The sequence below is a fragment of the Crocodylus porosus genome, unplaced genomic scaffold, assembly GCF_001723895.1.
Source record: "Crocodylus porosus isolate Cpor-Errol unplaced genomic scaffold, CroPor_comp1, whole genome shotgun sequence".
Taxonomy (NCBI): domain Eukaryota; kingdom Metazoa; phylum Chordata; order Crocodylia; family Crocodylidae; genus Crocodylus; species Crocodylus porosus.
In genome coordinates, this window is record NW_017728931.1 from 114,330,742 (window position 1) to 114,339,678 (window position 8,937).

The 8,937-nt window shown below is 39.7% G+C and overlaps 1 long non-coding RNA gene across 1 annotated transcript; it reads right to left on the minus strand.

Moving 5' to 3' along the window:
* Nucleotides 1-2,705: 2,705 nt before the first annotated feature.
* On the minus strand, nt 2,706-7,446 carry LOC109315684. Its single transcript, XR_002102582.1, has 2 exons — nt 5,895-7,446; nt 2,706-3,149 (listed from the first exon to the last, which is right to left on the minus strand). It is a non-coding gene; the product is annotated as an uncharacterized LOC109315684 (long non-coding RNA).
* Between the last annotated feature and the right edge of the window lie 1,491 nt (nt 7,447-8,937).

Below are 8,937 nucleotides of genomic sequence, written 5' to 3' on the forward strand. Positions count from 1 at the left end.
TCTTTTATTATCCTAAAACATAACCGCAGTAGTCCAAACAAATAGAAACTTTTTTTCCAAGTTCACTCAAGCATGCCCAGGAGGGTTATCTTTAAATCAGAAGAGAGATGTCATTACATGCTAGTGATATTTCTAGAAGGAACATTTTAGCATTAAATATAAATGCTATGCATTCAGATAAAACTAGAGATAAGACTATGCAATAAAGCTTTAGATTGTGTTATAAAGACTATTATCCTTAATGTGTAGGAAAAAGGTTTCAGCCTAAAAAGCGTAAGACTTTTATATATAAATGTATTACTTTTAGAATAAAGATCAATGACCTTTAGCAAATTTGGATGGAATGAACTTCAAACAGTATGGAAACTTTGTTGATGAGAAAGATAGCTAATAGACCACCAATTAATTTACTCAATAAAGTTCCTGGCAAGAAAAGCTTACAGTTCCTGTTCATCTTAACAGCAGTTCTAGGGAATTCAGCACTGAGTAGATAAGATAAGGATATGAGGTATTGTGTTCTGGCTGGGTTTTTTTTGTTTTGGTTTGGGTTTTTTAAGTTGTTTTGATAAAGTGTAAAACAAACCTTTGACTATATTTACAAAACATTAAATATTTGGAACATAATTGTCCTTTCTTCAACTACTTCAGAGTACAAACAAGCCAATTTGCATGGGGGAAAACATGGAAGGAGTTTAGTCTTCCCTTCTCTTTGATCCTCTGAAGAGATACTAATAGCGCTTTATGAGAATCAGACTCTGCACACAGAGAAGGATGAACAGAGGCCCAAGTTAGCCACTCTGTGGCATTATTTGCCATGCCTTTTTAATACCCAGGGCCTCCATTATATATTGATACACACACACAAACTGAAGAGTGTATTTAGGAAACATGATACCATGAAAGACGGGTATGAATGGATATGTCTTTCTTTGAGCCTGGAGGACACACTTCTTCCCCTTACAATATGATTTGCTGCAAGGCCCTAACTGCAAAAGCCCAAAACTTCCATTGATCTTTATGGGAGGAAAAAAATATTTAAAACATTTTTGTTTGACTCACTGTGTTTAAGTGTATGCTGTCTTCCAAGAGAAGATTATACTATAACTCTAACAGAACTAAAACATTAATACATATGCCTAGATGACTGTATAAAGATTTTGACAGTGCTGTATGTACATGTTTATGCTCTTTGGCATAATACTTGACATTATATATCACCGATTCCAGAGGTGCTCATTGTCTGGTGTAGTACAATTGTGGAGTTGCTGGTTTCTGTCCTGTTCTGTTTTCATGTTGCTGGTTTCTTTGATGGTCTTTATCTTTCAAACGTTAGGTTTTGTCCCTGGTTCTGGGAGTAGGACTGTGGTTTCAGGGAGAGTCAATGCAAGGTGGTAGTAGGGTCATTAGGCTGATGGTTCAGTCATTCAGTAGGAGCTATTTTTAGGCCTACTACCATTATATCTCAAGTACTTTCTTTCTCTCTCATTCATTCAGGGAACCAATTTACATAGGAGAGGTAGGTATGAGTCACAGTTACAACACAATTACAATAGGATCTGCCCGGGCATAGGACATAAGTTGGAGACTTGACAATGCAAGATGGAGACTTGACATTTCATTTGGCTAACTTACAAAAATAGGCTTGAATCATATAATAGCAATATAAGACAGTAAAAATTGAATAGTGATCACACAATATAAAACAGTAAAAATGAATACCAAAATACCAGAATACTATTTACAATGATATATGAACAATATAAAAGGGACTTGTTACAATAGTGGAATTAAAGAGCTTATCCTATGTCTTATCTTCACTATGTTTTATAATAACTACTTGTAAGGAATAGAGAGGCAAAGAGAAAGTCAGAAATGGTTGGGGAAGGGAAGGGAATGTATTTCTATGTACAGGCAGCCCCTGCTTAACGCTGTTTCACTTAGCACTATTTCATTATAGCATTCATTTGAAATTGATACCTGATTTCACTTAGCACTCAGTGAATTTCGTTATAATGCTCATGGTCACCTTCTTGGGTCATTAAAAACAATTGCGGTCACAATCTTGGGTTGTCAAGTACTTTTGGTTTTGCTTACCACTCCTTTCCCTTAATGCTCAGTTTTTCAGGAACCAATTAAAAGCACTAAGCAGGGGTTGCCTATACAAAAAACTAAACAAAACTGGGGGTTTTGCTACATGACACATGGTTAAATTTCACCACTCCATTGCTGTAGCAGTGCAGAATACCCGGGGAATGCACTGCTAAGGCTACATAGTTGGCAAGCACATGTAGACACATGCGATTACTACATCATCGTAGTGTATGGCAAAGTCACGCATCACTATATTGCCATAGGGCAACATTTAGATGTGCTCAAAATACAGTATTTCCTTTTACTGTCCATCCCAAATCACACTGTGCTGCACTATAATAGAGATATATGGACACCACAGAGATGGCTGCCTTTCTGTGGTGAGTCACAAAATGCCTATATTTCATCAGTGTTGAGCATTAAGGCATGTATTTCAAGCACTTTGAGGTGGCTAAAATCTTTACATGCAAAAGTAATTCAAGGCTGAGCTACCCTCTTTTATAACTAAACAATCAAACCTTTAAAAATTCAAAATATCTCATTTTAAAATACCTACAAATGAAACCAAGAAAACAAAGTGAATTAAAATTAATTAAAAGCATATGTGGGTTTTTTTATCCAAAAAAGACTGTCTCATTTCTCTGTTCTTGGTATCCTCTTATTTCAGGGAAAAGTGTTATCTGAGTTTCATTGATATAGAAAAAAATAATACTTACACTGAAATCAATACAATAATTTAGCAATGAGGTCAGTATCTTATCCTCTGTTATGTATTCTAAAACCAGTAGTAGCAAAATAATAAAATACCCAATTTAGCTCCTTGTGCTGTCTTCTCATTAAATACCTCCTAAATGCACTTGTTTATTTGGCAGAGGAACACAGTGTTTTTATATTATCCACTGGAAGATCACTTCTGAAAACATGGTACTTCTGAGACACTGCAGTAGGCAGTGCATACATAGATAGAAGTGTTGAGAATCAGTATGGTGATGTCCTCCCATTTAGACCGTCAGAAATACATTTAATATAATAATATACTGGAACTTTTATCTGAGGAACTGGAAGTACATTAAAACATTAATTAATGAAAGCCTTAAAATAACTATGTAAAAGCTAACAGCTGTCATTGCTGAATATGGTAAAATAATTGTAACTAATAAAATCTGAATACAGAAATTAACCAGAAAAAAGATCTATGTCATTTCTAAGACATGGAAAAAAAGAAGAAAATAAAATAAATCTCACCTTGCTATGTGAAGGAATTTGTATTTACTGTATTTGTTTAAATAAAAAGGGCTTTGAATTTATATGGATTCGAATTTTGGGAGGAGCATTTAAAATTGCCCTCACCTTCCCCTCTCCCCTCACCATTGTGGAAGGGAAAGCAGTGACAGGGGTGCAAGTGGCTGGAAAAGCAGTGAGAAGACTAGGCAGTGAGGAGGGGAGGCAAGCAGTGGCAGGAGGCAGTCAGTTTTAGATACAGTGAATCCCACCCTCAAGAGACGGATTGACCAAATGACCTTCCAAGGTCAACCTTGTATTCTATATTTCTGGGATATCTAAAATAAATGATAAAAGACATATCCCCAACATATAACATGGAGCCTGGAACAAATGAGTTGAAAATAAACTGTTCTTAAAGAAAGAGACTTCAAATAAAAAAATAAAAACAAAACAGCATGACTACAACTTTAAAGAGGAAGCTGGTTTATTATACTAACGAAGCTTCAGCTCATATTACAAAGCCAACAAGGATTTTTCAATTTCCAGGATATGGACTCTGTAGAAATGTGAGCTTTAACTTGACAAGTGGGAGTACAATAATATAAGTGATGAAGAACAGTGTCTGAAGAGAAGAAATTATATGTGTGGCTTGGTTACTACAACAAAGGCAGTTTGAATTGAGGTGAAAGTTAAACTTGTAAAACAATGTTCATAGGCAACTTATTATAGACCTCCAGGGCAGAATAAGGCAGATCAGGAAATGTTGAGACAGCAAAGGGATGCCTGTAAAATGGTTATAATATTGATATGGAGGGATTTCAAGTTCCCTGACATTGATTGGAATACAAATTTCACAACAGTCAAGGAAAGGCATGCTGGATATTTTTTGATAATTCACTCAGTAAGCTATAAGATCGTGGTCTCTTTTGAATTATACTTTAAGAAATAAACGGTTGAAAGGGTAGACAGAAAATTCAGAAAAAGAAGCACAAGTACTGTTCTTTTTCTGCTAATAAAGAACAGTCTTAAGTGGCCTCTGTTTCCATTCCATCCCTTCCTGTTTGCATTTTTAGAGTTTGCATTGTAGCCAGTTGCTCAAGACACCTTCCCATTCAGAACAATGGAAATAGGAATCAGGAAAAAACACATTAGATGGGAAAGAAGTATTGACAATTCTGAACAATTCTTCCTTCTAAAATGAAGCTTTTTATTATTTCCAAAGCATTTCATTTATATTAAGTGTAAATTAATGATTTTCAAGATATACCTCTTTTATTTGGGGTTGAAATCTTTAGTTTCTCCTGTCTTTGCTATATCTACTTGCTGAATTTCATCCTATTCTAAAGATGTAAGCTCTTTGGGGCAGAGACCATGATTTCAAATGCATTTTTAGAGGGGCTGTTATGGCATAGTAGGGGTAATCTAAGTGGTACTACATGATCATAATAAAAACAACTAATATTAAGGCTGTGCAAAGCTTTGGTCCCTGATTCGATTCAGCAGAGATTCAGCCTGATTTGGTGGCCAAATCTCCAAATCTGAATTGAATCAGAGGGCCCTTTAATTTCTCCATATTGAATCAGAACTCTCCAAATCATATCGGAGAGATTTGGAAAGATTTGGCAATTTGGCCATAGACACATCTTTAAATGTTTTTTCTACATACCTCTAGGTACCAGGTAGCTCATGAATGCTGCAATGCTGGGGCACATGGAGTGTCCCACAGAAGTACGAGGGGCTCCCAGAGCACTCAGCAGCAGACCCAGAAGTGGACCAGAAGCATTTCTGGTCCACTTCCAGGTCTGATGAGGAACACACTGCTCCCCCACCCCCCGCATCCTCCTGATGACTGGTGCCTTCTAGGTCTGGGGGGGGCTGCACCCAAGATCCCCCTGCAGATAATCACTGAGCCAGGAGGGCAGGTGGAGGGGCCCAGTGTGCTCCCCAATGGACCCAGAAGGGGACTGGAAGTATTTCCAGCTCCCTTTTGGGTTCACTGCTGAACACATGGAGGGCCTCCCTGTGCTCCTGTGGGACACTCCATCCATCCCAGTGTTGCAGCATTCACAAGCCATGATGGTACTTTAAGGTACATAGAAAAATCTTTTAAAGTTGTGTTTATATCCAAATCGCTGGTTCTTTGACTCAGTATTGAATCTTTATATTTGGATTTGGCTGAATCAAATCAGGGACAGTGATCCAAATCAATAAATTGAATCACTGTCCCTGATTCCGGCCAAATCCGAATCCGAATCAAAAAGAGCCCACTTCGCACACCCCTAACTAATATGTATCTTTCTGCTGGACACCCACAGAATACTCAGATTCATTTCTAGGTACTGTAAGACCTTGACTTGTGGATTTTACATTGATTTTAATTGGTATATTAGGGACTTTTATGAGCGTTCTGAATGATCCTGAATTCTGCCTATAATATTTGAGGAGGTTGGGTTTGCATAAGCATTGTAATAGCCTTAACCCAAGGAGCTTTACTTCAGATAAAATCCTGGTCCTTATGTTACCTTTTGGTTTAAATGGGATGTGTGAATGAGAGATATGAATAGACATAATTAACTTACCTACTTTCTCTCTCTAGTTGCCAGCAAAAGTCCTCTTCTTATCCTCTAATTCTTATGAGTAGATGGATCCTCTCCAAACCTCCTCTTTGGGAAGCTTTTTCCCAATGGAAACTTTTGAGTTAAGCAGGATCCTCAAAGGCAACTGCATATGGCTTAATTTAACTGAAATAATTGTGCATATTGTTTAATTGTGACATTAGTGTAGTAGAATTCAGGTGGATGATGATAAAAATATTGGTCTCATTAAGGGCCAGGAATTAACTTGTCTTAAGGGAAAAACACCTAATGTTCGGGTCAATTCATTAGAGGGATGTGGGGAGACAGGTTATGCTTAGTTTGTTATAGGTCAGGAGCTGGCAAGAAAATAATGATGTAGCATCCCATAGCCTGGGAGAAACATATTTATGTTCCTGCTGTTGCTGTTTCCTTTTTTATGAGTCTGGTAGCCTATGTATAAAGCCAGAAATTTAAATATAAAAACTACACTAAAATGAAACCAAGTACTCAGAAGTTAGAAAAATGTCATGATTAGGGTTGCCTGTGCAAATTCAATACTGTTCCCTTGCTGTTTGAATTCTGAGGCAATAATTATTCAGTTTCCTCCTTTTTTCACAAGTAAATCCCCTTCCCTCTTTATTCAGTGCACGGACTGGATGGGGCTCACTCAAACATTAACTATGGGATATTTTGTTTTGTTCTCATTATTTAATCTCTTGTTTTAATTGCATCTTGTTCAAACTAGCATGGAGGAAAAATATTAATTTGCTTAGAAGGTTTTTAGTGCTCTCATTAGTTCAACATTTCACAAAAACTGTATAGTGTATTTTTGTAAACATCTTGTGGGTTGAGTGGGAATTATCTCAATTTTGTAAATAGGGAACCCAGTCTCAAAGAGATTAAGGTCAAAAGTGTCCACTAATTTGGGGTGCTTAGTTTGAGACAGCAAAATCCTTTTTCAGAAAAATTAACATTAGCTAGAGCTTTGTTTGATTCACAGCTACCACTGGCTTCCATTACAGTTGGGAGTGCAACATTTCTGTAAATCAGACACCCACAAAATAAGAAACACATAAATAATGATCACCTGAGAAATGTCCACTCAGCAAATAATTCCTCCAGCATCCCATCAGAATATGGTAGTGGAAACAGGGATAAAATTTAGCCACCTTAATCATGACCCCATTCTCCTTCTATCTGAATTTTCCTAATATGAATTCTGTAACAAATGAAGCAGTGGTCCTATAGACCAATGCTTCTCAACCTATAGGTCACAACTCAAAAGTGGATCTCAGGAATATCTGAATGGGTTGCAAGCCAGTCCCAGAAAAACACAGTAAAGCATGGGTTCCTCCTTGCAGGCTGGAAGCATTTCAGCCTTCAGGGCGCTGCTTGGAGTGACTGGAGGCAGCGGGTGCATGTGCATCTGCATGCGCACAGCCCCAGCAACTGGATCCAGATAAGTGTATGGGAAATGGAGGTCTGAGGTCCAGGGCTTGGGGACCATCTGGGAGAGGGGGGGTGGAGGGGATGAGTGTGTGAGGGGGTGGGGATGGGTGCCTGCTGGCACTGAGAAAATGTGGTCAGGCACTGAGGCTGCATCAGGAGGGCAGGGGGAGAAGATGCTTGCCCCTCCAGTCAGGGAAGGGGGTGGGGGAAGCTGCATGGCTGAGCCAGTGGCACCAGGGCCAATGCCTGTACCCACAGGAGGGGACAGCCAGGAGATGCTGCTCATTGGGGGCAGGAGATGCCATGACCAAGCTGCCTGGCAAGACATGGGAGGCCTACTCCAGGGCAGAAGGGGTATCATAGGCCTCCCCCCCCTCCTCCCTCCAGCCAGTGCCAGGACTGGACTCACTCTGCTGCTGCCTGCATGAGCTAGAGTCACTGCAACCACTGTTCTCCAGCCTGAGCAGGACAGGGGCAGCTGGGGGCCCCTTATGACAGGACTGGAGGGTCAAGGGGCTGTGGCTTGGGAGTGAGGGCACCAGCAGGGCCAGGGTTCTGTGGGTGGGGAGTGAGGGGCACCATCAAAACTATGGGGCTGTGGGTGAGGAATGAGGACCACTGGAAGGGACAGGGATCTGTTGGTCAGGAGTGAGGGCCAGTGGGCTGTGGGTCAAGATTGGTCATTGATGTTTATAAATGGATCCTGGTACAAAAAAGGTCGAGAACCACTGCTATAGACAACATCCTTCTACAATCATTCGTAGAACACTTCCACCTTGTTGTTCTTTGGCAATTCCTTGGAATTGAGGAAGATTGTCTGCCATGATTGTCTTATCTGTGGGTCTGAAGATGGCTAACAAGGCCAATCCTGGATCACAGAATTTGTTATAGCATGGGAATGTGTTTCCATGTAGAGTGAGTGGCTCTGGCTTCTTGATTCAGTTCACGACATGCTGTTTCTACCACTCCTACTTTTCCATCTCCTCTTGTCATCACAAGGTTTCAAAGTACTGAAATCCTTGCAGCAGATTCTTCTTCCATTGGGGCAGCCCTGAGTGATAGTCTCCCATGAGTTGATGTCAATGTTGCATTTGTTCAAGTTGGCCTTGAGGATGTCCTTGAAGCATCTTGTCTGCACTCTTCTTGAGTGTACACATTGACTGAGCTGGGGGAATAAATCTTGCTGTAGGAGTCTAAAGGTGGACATCTTTATGGCTCGGCTGGCCCAGCAAAATTGATGTCAAATGATCATCGCCTCCATGCTCATGGTGTTTACTTGGAAAGGGATGTCAATATTGGTGTGTCTGTCTTCCCACTGGATTCAAAGGATCTTCCACAGACAGTGCTGATGGTGCCTTCTCCAATGACTTCAGGTGTCTCCTGTATGTTATTTACATCTCAGGTCTGTACAGTAAGGTAGGGATCATGACTGCTTGATAAACCATGAGTTTGATTTCAGATCTGATATTGCAATCTTCAAAGACCCATTTCCTATGGTGTCTAAAAGCTGCACTTGCATACTTGAGGTGATGTTGGATTTCTTCATTAATGTCAGCCTTCTGCAAAAGATGGTTTCTGACATACAGGAAATACTCAA